Genomic DNA, 17,415 nt, shown 5'->3' on the forward strand with positions numbered 1-17,415 from the left:
GCTCCTCTCCTTTTCTTACCTTTTTTGTCTGAGCTCCCAAACTGGAGGCTCTGTGCATGGGGGCGGGGGTGGAGGGCGCACCCACTGCCTCCTGGCAAATAAGAGCTGGGTAGACCAGAAGTCTCAATTCTTTCTGCTTGGCCTTTATAGGTTTCTAATGCACGGGGGCCAGATGATGAGGAAATGGTGCCATCTGGTTCTATTGGGTGCTGGCACTGGCAGCTGAAGCATGCATCGATGGGATAAGCTGTGGTCCCTTCTCTCCTCACAGATAAGGTGCCATGATTGATTGCTCTTGGGAACTTATCCATCTCCACAAGTTGATTAGGCCCAACTTGGCTCTTTCTTGTTCTGTAGATTTGGCAAGGGGTTGCCGAGTCTACAATGTAGAACCAAGTGTAGGCACACCATCCTAGAGCCCCAGTGGTCTCCTTGACCCCTATTGAGGTAGTTCTCTATGGCAAGCTAGCCAGCCTTCCTCCTCAACCATCTTCTGTGTACCAGCTACTGCACTTGTAGGAGCTGTTGGAGCCCTCGGTTGAAGTGCAGGGAGTGGCAAGAATGCCATTTCAGGCACATCTGCCCAGAAATCTCATACTGCCCCTGCTGCTCTACTGTGCTTGCGCCATACTGGTTTCCGGAAAGCCAGTCTGGATGTTCTCAGAGTCCCCTTCATCTGTCTGAGATTTCCATCAGAGTTTCCACTGTCTCACCCTCTCCCTTTGGCTGAAGTCTGGGGCTGGCGGGGACAGGGCAGCGTTCGCACTCCCGTTTTACTTCCGTCAGCTCTATATCCTCCATCCTTGCCCTTCATCTTCTCTAGTAAAGAGGCCCTTTCTTTTCTTTTGGGTTGAAACTTCCCTTTCTTATATCCTCTTTGTTTTCCATCTTATGGCTACATAAAAACTCTGAGTAGACAAGAACTGATATATACTGAGGATATTTATTAAAGGAGAGACATAAAGTTATATAAGGAGGAATTTAGAAAAAAACTTGTTCTCAAAAAAGCCTGGCTTTTAAGAATATTCTCTCCCAATGACCTCAGAATAATCAACTTTGTGAACTGAGGCTGTACAATAGTCTCTTCATTGCAGGAATACGTGCCTCTCCTTTCCTGGGACAATAGCATTGTGAATTATCCTCAAGTTCAGATGGACCACAAGGAATTTTATTTACTGGAAGATAAAAAGTGGATTGACAATAATATTCCCAGCTACTGATTAGATACACTTCTGAAGTTCCCTCATGCTCATCTTCTTAACTACATTCTTCTTCTGTGTGTCCACTTGGAGGCAGAAAATAAAAAAGGAAACTAACTATACCCAAGAGCGTAAACAGGCATACCTACTAAATAACCAGCTGGAGTGATGTGTGGGTGCACACACCCTCACAGGCTCGCCATACACTCTACTTCATGTTATAACTTTGATATCAAATGGTACTTGTCACTATGTTACTTTTTAAAAGCCTTCCCCTGATGTTCAACTTTTATTCCCCCTCCAAGCAGTGGTGCAGATGAGTCAGAATAGCAACTCTACGTCAAGGTGAGGCTCTATTTCTCAAGGGCTTTTTCCGTGTAATTATTTTTACATCTCAAAAATATTTTAAGTAATATAAATTGTCTCTAGACACATATGAATAGTTTCAGTTTTATAGGTGAATTTTAACTCCAGCATACTCTTGCTTGAAATTCTTCCTACACACTAAGTTAAATTTTCTTTTTAAGTGCAAGCCAATCAGAAGATAACTGGAATTCCTGAAATCGGCCCACAAATAACAACAATTCCTTTGGAGTTTATGTCTCAATCCTGAGTATTTCTACACTGTCAATCTTAACAGGCATAAAAAATAGAATTTCATGGAGATAAAAGATAATAATTAATTGGGAACGGCAATCAGATTGTAGTGCCCTGATGTGACTCATATTAATTTAATTCAAATATATTCAATAAATACTTATTATGTGCCAGGCATTGGGCTAAGAGGATATGCCAAGATGAGTTTATAATATTTTGAAATGATCAAGTATTAAAGCCATCACTAACTAATACATAAATATCTGGACGTATGTTAAGTTAGCTTATTACAATAAAACAAAATGTATTTATTCAATAACCATTAATCAGGTATGGCTTCCTTGCCAAAGCCTGTGCCCTCAGGGACAGGAGGAAGTAAGATGTTATTATCTTAATTCATAATTCTATTACTAATCTAATCATTTTAGTCCCTCTACATACAGGTTTGCTGTGAGTCTTTTAAAAATATAAGATTCATAACTATTTTAACAAAAGTCAAGAATAAATTATTTGGATTTCCCAGTCAATATTTAGTGAGAAGGGCTTTATGTGAAGTGGTGGCTTTTTGAAGATGTTCTCATTGTTATTTATTTCGGAAGACAACTCACAGCATTTTTGGTCTTGGTAGCTATCATTTCTCTTCTGCTTGAAAGTATTCTTTTTTAAATTTTTTTATGGTACAAAATAGAAACAAGAAGACAGAAACTGTTGTGATCTTGGTGAGGAAAGAGGCTTAAAGCATATATTAATAACGATAACATGCACATTTGTATAGGTCTTTTTATTTCACAAGGTACATTTGCATGTGTTATTTCATTTTATCTCATAATAAGGAATTCTGGCAATATTAAAGACACTTAAAATAGGAACTGGACTGTTGGCATGGAGCCATCAAAGTCACAGATCCAGGGGAGAAAACCAATTTCCTTTTGGTCTGAGGAATCAAGTCTCTCTTTGATTTTTTTTCCTTACCATGTTGGCCTTTTGATTGTATGTGTCTTGTTCTTTACATCATTGGAATACGTACTCTCTGAGCCTATCCAAAAGGGCAATTATAAAGAAGGAGACTTGATCCAATAAGTCATAAATCTGTGAAGCCCCAAGCTAGGGAGAATTTTCTTCCCATGGACAGTAAGGATACATCTTAATATTCCCCCATCCATAGAAAGATGTTCCTCTGGATTCACAGGAGGCCTTATTTTATCCCAGACCTGTACCAGCTGTGTTACACGGTAACACTGGGTGATGAAGGGACTTGGAAGAGTGCAAGCAGCAGAGGAAGGAAAGGAGAAAAGGGAAGAAGGAAAAGAAGCAGAAGGCCAAAGCATTCTGTATTAAAGAAAGTGAGAAAAATAAATCAGGTGTGTAATAGGGAGGGGCCAGGTCAGGGGTGGACACAGAGCTTTAATAGAAAGGATCTAATTATTTCTTTAAAAGAAAATTTTGTAATCATATAGCTTGTGCAATTTTGAGAATAACATATCTAAATAGAAAAATTTAGGAGCAAAGATGCTAAACATTAATAGTGATTAATTCTGGGTTGAAATATAAGTGGTGATTATTATTTTTGTTTGTTTTTTTACACTTTTCAGACCAGACCAAACCAGGTCAAATGAAACTTCATGAACTCTTTTCTGGCTTTATTAGTGAGAGCAGAAGCTATCCTCCCCTCTCCGGAGAAATTATTTCATTTAGTTCCTGCACAACAGCGATCACTCACAGACATGAGCCCATCAGAGGTCAACAAAATTGAACACCTACTATGTGCAACTTGTGCTGAATCAAACAGAAGATTTAGAAAGCTCTTAGCAAAGCTGATTCAAATTTCTAATCTCTAAAACGAAGCTATTTTTTTTCTTTTACCAGCCAGTGCTTGTATGTCTTTGGTTCATTTCTGGTCTTTGGAAAGTAGAACATAATATTAGTAAATACAGGAAAACATATTTATGCACCCTGGAAAGTTAGTGTTGATGCTGGTCATTTTCCAAATGAACAATTGAACTGAACTTTATTGAGATGAAAGAGTTATTATAGTTAACTCCCAGAATTACTTGGTTCTGTCTGAGTCCTTGTTTTAATTGATTTAAGTACTGTATGCTATCAAATTCCTGTTTCTCAAGTTCAAAGAGAAGTGAATGATTCAGAGAGATGAATGTTACTGATAAGAAATGGACAAATTCAACACTCCCAGATTATCCAAACAAAAACACAATATATTTTGATCCTTGGCCTACTAATGAAGAAATTCAATCTCTAGTAACATAAAGCTTTTGGCCCAGGATTTTTAGAGAGGCATAGTTGACTATTTACAAAAGATGGTTGTGAACGATTTATACTTGTAAAAATAACTTGTGATTCATTATTTATTCTTAAATAGTAAACTCATTACTTATTTAAGACCAAGTCACACGAATGATATTGCCACAAGATTTACTTGCTTGTTTAAATGGAGTTGAAAACTTAGGTTTTGGCCTTCTCATACATTTTGCAAGCTGGGAGAGCCAGTTTCTTTAATTTGGTATCAATATCTAATAATATATTTCAGAGCCTCTGGTCATTACTGTGTGTTTTTATAAAAACTTTAAAAAGTTTTTAACTTTTTTTTTTTTTAAATCAATTGGATGCAGATCGTTCTCTAGCTCATTGGCTATCAATATAGTATGGGCATAGCCGCATCCGAGGAGTGGAGTGTTTAAGAGTGAGGGCTTGGGAGTGAGTCCCACCTAGTCCTACTCAGGCAAATCTTTTCCTCTCTGAGCTTCGTTTCCTGCAACTGTAAAATGGGGATTAAAATGTCCACTTCATGGGGCCGGCCCGGTGGCGCAAGCAGTTAAGTGCGCGCGCTCTGCTGCGGCGGCCCGGGGTTCGCTGGTTCGGATCCCGGGCGCGCACCGACGCACTGCTTGGTAAGCCATGCTGTGGCGGCGTCCCATGTAAAGTGGAGGAAGATGGGCACCGATGTTAGCCCAGGGCCGTCTTCCTCAGCAAAAAAAAGAGGAGGATTGGCTGATGTTAGCTCAGGGCTGATCTCCTCACAAAAAAAAAAAAAAAAAAAAAACGTCCACTTCATGAGGTTATTGTAACAATTAAATGAGATGATGTGGGGGATGCAGTAAGACAGTTTCATAATGCACATTTAGTTTTCAATAAGAGGCTTAGTGCTGTTTTGTTATTGACAAAGGTAGCTTATTCAAAACCAAGCAATTCCTCCAGTGTCCTTGCTGAAAGTTTATCTGATGCCATTTTTAAGCTGCCATTCTTTCCCCCAGCTCCCATGTCTCCTTCATCTCATTCAGCTCATTCAAAGCACGGCTGGTCAAATTTCTTATTCTGGATGTCATTTCCCACATCAACACTCCTTTCTTTAATGTTCTCTTCTAGATCTTTGTCCCCTTTTAAACAGCCCCTTCATTATGAAAACATCTCAGAGAGAGGGTGTAATGGTGGTGATTAATTTTTTCTTTTATAGATTATGCTTTTGGTGTTATATCTAAGAAATATTTGTCTGACCCAAAGTTACATTTCTCTTATGATTTCTTCTATAAGTTTTATACCTTTAGTTTTTACATTTAGGTGTATAATCCATTTTGAGTTAATTTTTGTATATGGTGCAAAGTAAGAATCAAAGTTCATTTTTATACACATGGTAGCCAGTTATTCCAGTACTATTTATTTAAAAGACTATCACTTTTACACTGAATTATCTTTGCACTTTATCCAAAATCATGTGTTTATGTGTGTGTGGGTCTATTTCCACATTATCTGTTCTGTTCCATTATTCTACCTGTTTACCTTGACAACAATACCATAGTATCTTCATTATTGTAGCTTTATAATAAGTCTTGAAGTCAGATAGTATAAGTTTTTCAATTTTATCCCTCTTTTTCAAAGTTGTTTGGCTATTTTAGGTCCTCTGCACTTCCATATGAATTTTAGAATTAGCTTGTCAATTTCTACACAAAAAGCTTGCTTGGATTTTGATTGGGAATTCTTTGAATATATAGATCAATTTGGAAAGAATTGCATCTTAACAATCTATGAAGATGGTATATCTTTCCATTTATTTAAGTCCTCTTTAATTTCTCTTAGTAACGTTTTATAGTTTTAAGCACCCAGATCTTGCACATCTTTTGTCGTAATTATCCCTAAGTATTTTAATATTTTTGATGCTGTTGTAAATGATATTTTTAAAAATTTCAATTTCAGATTGTTTTTAGTATATGGAAATACAATTGATTTTTGTATATTGATATTGTGTACTGTCACCTTGGTAAATGCACTTATTAATTCAGGTAGCTTTTTTTATAGATTCTGTAGGATTTTCTACATAGATAATAAATATGTGGTCTGTGAAAAAAAAGACAGTCTTACTTCTTTCTTTCTGATCTGGAAATTCCACCCCCCCCCAACCCAGCCTTAATGCATTGGCTGAACCCTCCACACTACAGCGTTGAATAGAAGTGTTGTGAGTAGATACGTTTGCCTTGCTCTTAATTTGAGGGGGAAAGCATTTAGTCTTTCATGATTGAATATAATGTTAGCTATAGGTGTTTTGTAGATTTTTTTTTTATCAAGTTGAGAATGTTTACTTTTATTCCTGGTTTGAATGAGAATTTGTATAAGGAATGGCTGCTGGATTTTGTCAAATGCTTTTCCTGCCTCTGCTGAGATGATTATATGGTTTGTTTCTTTTAGTTTGTCGATATTGTGAATTGCATTGATTACTTTTTGAATGTTAAACTAACCTTACATTCTGGGATAAGCCCCCTTTGGACATAATGTATTATCTATTTTTTTTATATTGTTATTTGCATCTCTGTTTGTGAGGGTATTGGTCTGCAGTTTTCTTTTCTTGTAATGGCTTTGTCTGATTTTGGTATCCTTTCTGCTGCTTTAGATCTCTTGCTTTTCTTTTTCTAGTTTCTTAAGATGGAAATCGAGGTCATTATTTGAGGCCTTTCTTCTTCTCTACTATAGACTGTAAATTGTTGTCTAAGTACTGCTTTAGCCTTATCAGGTAAATTTTGGTGTGTTGTGGTTTCATTTTCATTAGGTTAAAAATATTTTCCAATTTCCCTTTTGATTTCTTCTTTGATCCATGAGTCATTTAACAATATAATATTTAGTTTCCAAATATTCAGGAGAAATTTTTATTTATCTTTCTAGTTTAGATTTCTAATTTAATTTCATCATTGTCATGGAACATACTTGTTCAAACTGAATCACTTAAAAAATTTTGATATTTGTTTTATGGTCCAGAGTACGTTCTATTGTGGTAAATGTTATGTATGCACCTGAAAAGAATATGTATTCTGCTGATGTTGGATGAAGTGTCCTATAAATGTCAATGGTAGTATTCAAGTCTTCTACGTCCTTACTGGTTTTCTGTCTGTTTATTCTCTCACTATGATTGTGTATTTATCCATTTCTTATTACAATTTTATCAGTTTTTATTTGATAGAATTTGAAGCTCTGTTATTACATGCATAAATATTTAGGATTGTTATATCCTCTTGATGAATTAAGCACTTTATCATTAGGAAATGATCTTCTTTACTAATGATAATAGCCTTTGTTCCGAAATCTCCTTTGTCTGATATTAATAAAGCCATTCTAGCTTTCTTTTGATTAGTATTAGTGTGATATGTCTTTTCCATTTCTTTTGCTTTTAATCTATTTGTGTCCTTGTATTTAAAGTAGGTTTTGTGAAATCAGCATATATAGTTGAATCTTACTTTTTCCAATCTGAGAATCTCCAGATTTTAATGAGGATGTTTAGACCACTTATAGTAAATACTGTATATTTGGATGTAAAGCTAAAATTTTTTTGCTTTATAAAGTTTATGTTTTCTGTTCTTTGTTCTCTTTTTCTTCTTCTCACTCTCTTTTGGATTCAATTTTTTTTTTTTTTTTGGTGAGAAAGATTGGCCCTGAGCTAATATCTGTTGCCAATCCTACTCTTTTTGTTTCAGAAATATTGTTGCTGAGTTAACATCCATGCCAATCTTCCTCTACTTTATATATGGGATGCCGCAGCAGCATGGCTTAATGAGCAGTGTGTAGGTCCATGCCTGGGATCCAAACCTGTGAACCCTGGGCCACTGAAGTGGAGTGAGTGAACTCAACCACTACACCACCGGGCCAGCCCCTGGACTCAATATTTTTATGATTTCATTTTACCTCCCATGTTTGTCATATTTTTTATTTTATATATTTTTTGACATCTTTAGGGGGACTTTCTGGCTGGGGAGAGACTGCTCCTCCCAGAGCTAGCTAATTCCTAGAGACAGTAAATGACTTGTTGGCAAGCCTGCCTTTTATATACAAACCAACCAATCTAGAGTCCATACTCCCAGCCACCACCTTTACCTAGCTCTCATGCACTAAGCCAACATTTCCCCTGCCTTAAATCAACCCAGGACCAGGTACCAGACAACTAGGGACAGTCTCTATACCCCAAAGCCTGCCAGGATTATTCAAACTAGCCAGTCCTGAGCTGTTCCCCTGACTTGCCTTGCCTTGCCCTTGGAAAACACAACAAAGGATCTGGCTTGGGCCTTCCCTTGGCTCCTTTCTGCCTCCTGACCAACACTGGTGTTTCTCCATGTGGCCCCACGTGCCATGACATTACTCCTCTTGTGAAATGTCAGCAATAAAAATCTTCTTTCAATGACATTAGCTTCTCATGTCATCACTCAGTCACCTCTATTAATTAAAATCCTTTGGGTACAAATGAGACACCTCCTTTGTTGCCTTATTAGCTATAACTCTGTTGTACTATTTTAGTGGTTGATTTAGGGTTTGTAGTACACATCTTTAACTTATCACAGTCTGCCTTCAAGTGATATTATACTACTTTACACGTAGATCAACAACCTTACAATAGCACACCTGTATTTCTCCCCTCCCAGCCTTTGTGCCATTGCTATCACACAGTTTACTTTTACATGTGTTATAAACCACACACTATGTTGCTATTATTTTTATCTTACTTAAATAGTCAATTATATTTTAAAGATACTTAAGTAACAAGAAGAATATCTCACGTGTTTCCCTATGTAATTACCATTTCTGGTGATCCTCATCCCTTTGTGTAGTTCCATATTTCTCTCTAGTGCCTGAAACATTTCCCGCAAAATTTCTGGTAATACAGGTTTGCTGGTGATGAATTCTTTTAGCTTTTGTGTTTCTGAAAAAGTCTTTATTTTGCCCTCATTTTGAAATATATTTTCACCAGGTATAAAATTCTAAGTTGACAGTTGTTTTCTCTGAGTACTTTAACAATGTTACTTTACTGTCTTCTGTCTTGTGCTGTTTCCAATGAGAAATCTGCTGTCATCTTTTTGTCCCTGGCTGCTTTTAAGATTTATTCTATATTACTAGTTTTAAGCAATTTAATGACGATGTGCCTAGGTGTAGTTTTCTTCACGTTCCCTGTGCTTGGAGTTCATTGAACTTCTTGGAGCTGTGGGTTTATATTTTTCATCAAATTTGGAATATTTTTAGGCTTTATTTCTTCAAATATTTTTCTGCTTCCCCCCTTTACAGGGACTCCAATTACACACACATTGAAGAGTTGGACTTGTTCCATAGCTCACTGATGCTCTGTTAATTTTTTTAGCATTTTTTTCTCTGTGTTTCATTTTGGAAAGCTTCAAGTTCATTAATCTTTTCTTCTGCAGTATCCAATCTGATGTTAATTCCAACCTGTATATTTTCCATCTCAGATACTGTAGTTTTCATCCTAGATGTTTGAATTAGGTCGTTCTTATATTTTCTATGTCTATACTTAAATTTTTCAACCTTTATCTAGTTCTTGAATATATGGAATACAGTTATAGTAACTGCTCTAATATCCTTGTCTAAAAATTCTATCTGTGTCATTTCTGGGTCAGTTTTCCTTGACTGATTTTTCATCCTCATTATGTGTTATATTTTCCTGCTTCTTTGAATGCTTGGTAATTTTTTAATGAATGCAAGACACTGCAGATTGTATTTTGTTGGGTCCTGGAAATTTTTGTGTTCTTGTAAAAATTGTTGATTTTATTCTGGGATGCAGTTAAGTTACTTGTAAACAGCTTGATCCTTTTAGATCTTGTTTGTAAGCTTTGTTAAATGGGATCAGATTATGGCTAATTTTGCCCCACTACTGAGGCAAGACACTTCTGAGCATTCTCCACAATGTTTCATGAGTTATTTGGGTTTTCCCCCCTCTCTGGTTAGTGGAAACAGAAATCATTCCCAGTCTGTGTGAACTCTCGGGATTTTTGTCTCTGATTCTTTAGTTGGTTATTTCTCTGGCTTCAGGTAGTTTCCTCATACACGTGCACTGATCGGTACTGAGCCGAAAAGTCAAGGGGGACCATTGGCACTTATTTGGAGCTCTCTCTCTATGAAGTTCTTTCCTCTCTGGTATTCTTCCCTCTGAACTCTAGGCACCTCAACCTCCCTAGACCCAACCTATAGCTCCCCAACTCAGGGACCTGGTTTCCTCTCCATGCACCATGACCTAGAAATTCTCTCCAGACAGTAAGCTGGGGCCATCACAGAATTCACCTTATTTGTTTACCATCTCTTAGATTACCGTTCTCTGTTGACTAAATGTCTTGAAAATGGTGTTTACATATATTTTATCTAGTTTTTTAGTGTTTCCAGTTGATGGGTAAATTTGGTCTCTATTACCCCATCAGTGCCTGCAGCCTTGTGTTTCCTCTCTGGGGTTAGGTTGGTACCAACAGGATATCAAGAAAAAATTCCACAGTCTCAACTTTCAAAGTCTTTGTGTAAATTTATGTTTATCTAATACATTAATAAAGAGCTTAGCTTTATAATATTTACTATGTAAGTTAATAGTGTTGTATCACTTTATTTATATGCCAGAGGGTCTTGTATCATGCAGTATATGTGAGGTATTTTGGGGGAGGAAAAAGGATTCACTGTGGTGCCTCCATTCCTTATTCTCTTAAATGATGGCTATATTGTAGCTTACACATATCTGGTTAGGCAGATTGATGGAATATATTGTCTAGTTTTAACTAGATGAATCCTGTGAAAATGGACAATTAGTTCAATACATTTCTGCAAAGACACTATGGGTAAGGATAATACTAATAATAAAAGCATAACAAAATACTAGAAAAAGAAAAAAGGAGGATATTACACTTCTGCTGTTGCTAGTTTGAGTGTTTATATATATATGTAATAATATATACATAATATATAATACATATAATATAAAATATGTGTATATAATTGATCCTCATTATCCACAAATTCTATATTTACGAACTTGCCTATTTGCTAAAATTTATTTGTAATCCCCAAATCAGTACTCGTGGCACTTCCATGGTAATTCATGGGCAGGGGCAGAGCAGCCAAAAACTAGAGTGGCTCAAAGTATACCTTCCCATCTGAGGTAGATCAGGGCAAGTCTCTGCCTTCTTGTTTCAGCTCTCACACTGTGAACAAGTGTCCTTTTGATAGATGACTTAGTGCCATGTTTTCCACATTTTTGTGCTTTTTCTTGGTGATTTTCCTGTGCTGAAGAGCTGGCTAGTGTTCCTGAGTGCAAGAAGGCTGTGATGCACCTTACGGAGAAAACGTGTGCTAGATAAGCTTGGTTCAGGCATAAGTTATGGTGCTGTTGGCTATGAATATATTAAATAAGTCATCTTTAAAGAGAAACACACATAAAACAAGGTTATATATTGATTGATTGATGAAAATATTGTGACCAAAGGCTTACAGGAACCTAACCTGTGTTTCCCCTAGGAGCCATAGTTCAGTATTGGCTAATTTAGTGTTTGTGGTGACTTCATAGAATTTAACTACTGTGAATAATAAGAATTGACTGCACATAAAGGGAAAACCCCACAAATCTAATCAGATCTTATAAAAAGTGGGTCAAAAACATTAATATTATCAGGAAGATTACTGAAAATTAGATTACATGCACTAAAGTTATCAAGCAACCCTCACCCTAGACATATGGGTCTTAAAATAACTAATAAGACAGTTAATTAGCCTATGAATACCAAAACAATGAATAGGGCATTTAGTAACTAATCGCTCAGAACATGAAGACAAATCTATATAGAAATATTTAGAGATATTCAAAGTAACAAGACTTTAATACATTATTTTCCAAAATTTTCTAACCTTAATGGTAATTATTTAAAAGCCTCTTTTAAAATTTTTTACTTAAAACAAAAGCTATACATTTGTTGGGGCCAGCCCGGTGGTGCAAGCAGTTGAGTGCATGCACTCCACTGTGGCGGCCCAGGGTTCGCCGGTTTGGATTCTGGGCACGGACTGACACACTGCTTGTCGAGCCATGCTGTGGCGGCGTCCCATATACAGTAGAGGAAGATGGGCACGGATGCTGGCTCAGGGCCAGTTTTCCTCAGAAAAAAGAGGAGGATTGGCATCAGATGTTAGCTCAGGGCTGATCTTCCTCAAAAAAAAAAAAAAAAAAGCTATACATTTGTTTTTTATTCTATAGTAAAAAAAAAAAAAAATAGCTGAATTATTGCACCCAAACAATTCTGCAACAATTTTGCAAAAATACAGTTATTTGCTAGCAATTATTATTGAAAGGTGACTAGAAAATATTGTTAAAGGTTTGGAAAAGCAATCACTAAAACAAATTATGACATGTAGGAGGTTTGCACTATAGGTAGAAAGACATATGACTAACATGCTTCAGCTAATAGTATTCCTTAGATATTATTTCAAAGGTGAAATTTAGGAATACTCACATTTGTGAGCCATTAAAGGAACTATGTACAGGGAAAGATATATTCTTAACAGTAAATTACTTCTTTAATAAAAAATAATTCATTGATTATCCCATGAAAAATGTTTAAAAGAATTATCAAAGTCAAAGAAGACATACATTTTTATTTTACAAAAATATAAGCTCTCCAGAACAAATGATCCACCATTTCGTAATCATCGTAGAAATAATTGATTCAGACAAAAATCATCAATGGATGCTAAAACTGTGGGTGATTATTTCCTAAAGAACAGAATATTGACATAGTCTCGGAGTATCTCCCCACAGAATGCTATTAAACACAAAACGGAAAGAAAATAGCAATTTTACAGTTGAGAAATGTGGCAGACACCACCTTCACCAAGTGATCAAAGTTAACATCATCAGTAATGAAACAAAAGGACATCGTGTACCTCTTGATAAGATGCATTGAAAAGGACACAGAATCACTTCTGTGCAAAAACAAATGAAGAACTTGATTCTAATCACAAGGAAACAAATCCAAATTGCTTGAACTTTTCAAATATATTAAGGTCATGGGAGCGAAAGAAAGAGTAAGGAACAGCTCCAGATTAAAAGAGACAAAAGACGCATGTCAAGCAACTGCAGCATGTGATTCTGGATGAGACCCTGGAGGGGATTTTTATTTTTATTTTTTTGCTAAAATAGACATTATTGGAATAATTGGTGATATGTGACTAAAGCTTGTAGATTAGATAATAATGTTCTACCTGTGGTAAGTTCCTGGTTTTGATTGTTGCTCTGTGATTTTGTAGGAGAATGTCCTGGTTCATGGGGAATATGCACTGGAGTATTTAGATGTAAAGGAACACCTTATCTGCAACTTTCTCTCAGACAGTTCATAAAAAAACAATGTATATGTATTTAGAGAGACTGATAAAGCAAACGTCTAAAATGATAACAGTTGGGGACTCTATGTGAAGAATATACAGGGGTTCTTTGTACTGTTCTCACAACTACTTCACAACAAAAAGTAAAAATAAATGTACTTTTTTATGATGACAGCCATGATCACTAGTATGCCACTTAGCAGATAGTTTTGGGAAAAAAAATTGTACTTCATCTGCTCCTATTAGGAAAAGTGACATTTTAAACAATAAGTGGTTAGAAATGCTTTTTAAATAGAAATTTTTGTCACAAAAAAAAGCATTTTTGAAACAGATATTTGAAAATATTTCTTATTATCATGATTCTTTAAAAATTTTGAGTATGCCCATAAAAAATGCTATATTTGGAGGGCAAGCCTGGTGGTATAGTGGTTAAGTGCACGTGCTCCACTTCAGCGGCCTGAGGGTTTGCAGGTTCAGATCCTGGGCATGCACCAACACACCGCTTGTCAAGCCATGCTGTGGTGGCATCTCATATAAAGTAGAGGAAGACAGGCATGGATGTTAGCCCAGGGCCAATCTTCCCCAGCAAAACGAGGAGGACTGGCATCAGATGTTGGCTCAGGGCTGATCTTCCTCACACACACACACAAAATGCTATATTTGCACACTTGAATGAAAATGTGGTAATAAAATTTTCTAACCTATTGAAAAGTCTTCCAAAAGTGGCATTTCAGTAGAATTCTGCTCTAGATAATATTTCAGCATAACAAACCACTCCAAAACTAAGTGGTGTGTAATAATTTAATATTATCTCCCAAGGTTCTGGATATAGATAGGCTCAGCTGGATGGTTCTCACCTGGGGTCTCTCATACAGTGGCAGTCACATGGTGAGTGGGGCTGAAGTCACCTGAAGATTTCTTCATTCTCATGTCTGGTGTCTGGACCAAGTCAGCTGGGACTTTGAGGGGCTGGCCAGGCATCTCTTTCTTTCTCTCTCCTCATGGATTGCTTAGGTTTCTGAACAGCACAGCAGTCTCTGGATAGTTGGACTTAATATATGGTGGCTGGTTTTCCCCAGAGTGACTTGTTCTAAGAGAAGCAAACAGGGGCCGGCCCCGTGGCTTAGCAGTTAGGTGCGCGTGCTCTACTACTTGCGGCCTGGGTTTGGATCCCGGGCACGCACCGATGCACCGCTTCCCCGTCCATGCTGAGGTCGTGTCCCACATACAGCAACTAGAAGGCTGTGCAACTATGACATACAACTATCCACTGGGGCTTTGGGGAGAAAAAGGGAAAAAAGGAGGAGGATTGGCAATAGATGTTAGCTGAGAGCCCGTCTTCCTCAGCAAAAATGAGGAGGATTAGCATGGATGTTAGCTCAGGGCTGATCTTCCTCACAAAAAAAAGAGAAGCAGACAAACGTCAAAAGGCTTCCTCTGACCAAGTCTCAGATATCAGGCAACTTCACTTTTACGATATTCTATTGGCTAAAGCAGTCACAAACCCATCAATATTCCACAGAACAGAAGAGCAAACTCCACCTCTAAGTGAGAAAATGACTTGTACTTACAAGGATGGAAGGAATTGGTGGTGGCCATCTTGGAGACAAACTATCAAACTTCTGAATCCAGTTTGTTAAAAATACAAAAAATGTGACATGTTCTGATTACCTTATAAGAAAAACATATTGATATATGGGAAAATGGACATTTACTAGTCAAACTTCAGGAAAAGACTAATTACTTGAAAAGATTGATTAATTAGTAGTTGGGATTTAAAAATGAGTCTTTTAGTGACATCAGCATCATGGCAAAGTGAGCTCTTTCCTTAGTCTCTCCCACCTAAGATACAACGAAAAGACGTTCATAAACCAACAGAGGACATTCACACAACACAATAGACGTCTGAGAGACCCATGTAGCCATACGTCTAAAGGTGGAGGAGCTGGACCCCCTGGGAGGCCGTGGAAGGAGGTAAGGGGATGTTCTTTCCCTCCAAGAACAGCAGCGATCTAGGGTATGGGACCATGCACAGTGTCACAGTGCACATAGAGTCACAGTGGCTGGTGAGTGACTCTGAGAGGAGAGGGAGGAAGGGCAGCCCTTTGTGGGAATGCCTTCAGTCTCGGAGCTGCCTCACTGCCCCTGGGAACACTCCACACTGAGGAGGCTAAGCAATCACAGGGGCATCTTCACCAAGCTGAGCAGCCCAGGAGGGCAGACAGAAAATGCAGAGCAGGATCGCCCCCAGGATCGCGTGTGTGAAAGAAAGTGCCCTCCCCCCCACCCCACCTGATGCACAAGCTCAGCTGGTCAGCCAGAGCAGGGGACTCCCATCAGAGCAGGGGACTCACACCTGTGTGCCTATGTGTGTAAAGCAGTGGCAGCCAGCGGGCAAATGCAGATGGGCCACAGTGGGCACAGCTCCCAAGGGACAGGCAGAGTTGCCAGGGATTGCAGTGGGCTCAGAACACATAGATCCTGCCCTGGCTCCAGTGGCGGCAGGTGGAATCTGTGACCAGATACTACCACTATGCGACAGTGCAAGTCCACCTCATCAAATACTATGAAAAGGTATATTAACACTCCAGACCAGAAGGAAAATGACAAGCACTCAGAAAGCAATCCTGAAGTCACAGAAATTTACAAGCTAAATGACAGAGAATTCAAAACATTTATCAGAAAGAAACTCAACAAGTTACAAAAAAACCTCAGAAAGACAGTTCAACGAAATCAGGAATAAGATAAATGAATAGAGGGAATTCTTCACAAAAGAGATTGAAATTATTAAAAAAAAAATCAGAAATGTTGGAGATAAAAAACACAATGAATGAGATAAAGAAAACTCTGGAGTCATTAAACAACAGAGTTGATATTATGGAGGACAGAATTAGCAATTTAGAGGACAGAAATATAGAAATTCTTCAGGTGGAGGAGAAGAGAGAACTAAGACTAAAAAGAAATGAAGAAATTCTCTGAGAAATATCCAACTCAATTAGGAAATATAGCATAAGGATTATAGGTATTCCAGAGGGAGAAGAGAAGGAGAAAGGAGCAGAGAGCTTGTTCAAAGAAATAATAGCTGAGAATTTCCCAAACCTGGAAGGAGCTGGAATTACATGTAAATGAAACCAATAGAACACCTAATTACATCAATGTAAAAAAGACCTTCTCTAAGGCGTATAGTAGTAAAACGGGCAAAAGTCAATGACAAAGAAAAAAATACTAAGGGCAGCAAGGCAGAAGAGAATAACCTACAAAGGAACTCCTATCAGGCTTTCAGCAGATTTCTTGGCAGAAACCTTACAGGCTAGGAGAGAGTGGAATGATACATTCAAAATACTGGAAGACAAAAACTTTCAGAGGAGGCGGAGTCAAGATGGCGGCGTAGGCAGACTCGGAACTCACCTCCTCCCTGGACACAGCCAATTTACAACTGCTCGTGGAAAAATTACCCCTGAGACAGAACTGAAAACTGGATGAGAGGAACTCCTGCAACAACGGACAATCCTAACTGAGGTGGAAGAGGCAGAGACTCCCTTCTGGAGAGGAAAAACGCCGCCTTCACAAGCTGCCAGCTTCACGGCCGCCAGGAGCAGCTCACAGGTATGCAGCCCTCCCTGGAGGCGCGGGGCCCTGAGCCGGGGAGCGCCCCCGCTGTGGGCATTTTGTGGACCCAGCACAATCGAGGCCAGCGGCATAATATCTGACTGTGCCTGCTACTAAAACACTGGGGAACACCCCCAGAAAACCCGGTTCACAAAGAAACTAATACTGGCTCTTAAAGGGCCCGTGCGCAAACTCACCCGTTTCATGAAGCATCCTAAAATCACCAGAAAGAAAGATGTACAGTGCTTTGGTGACAAGAGACTCACCTAATAGGCCCTGAGTGCATCTTGGTGAGGGGTGAGACCTCTCCAGGGACTGGGACATTGGTGGCGGCCATTGTTGTGGCCTGGTGTGGGCGTGCTGACACAGACACCATTGGAGTTCT

Source organism: Diceros bicornis, chromosome 22 (genome assembly GCF_020826845.1).
Source record: "Diceros bicornis minor isolate mBicDic1 chromosome 22, mDicBic1.mat.cur, whole genome shotgun sequence".
In the NCBI taxonomy this organism is placed as follows: Eukaryota; Metazoa; Chordata; class Mammalia; order Perissodactyla; family Rhinocerotidae; genus Diceros; species Diceros bicornis.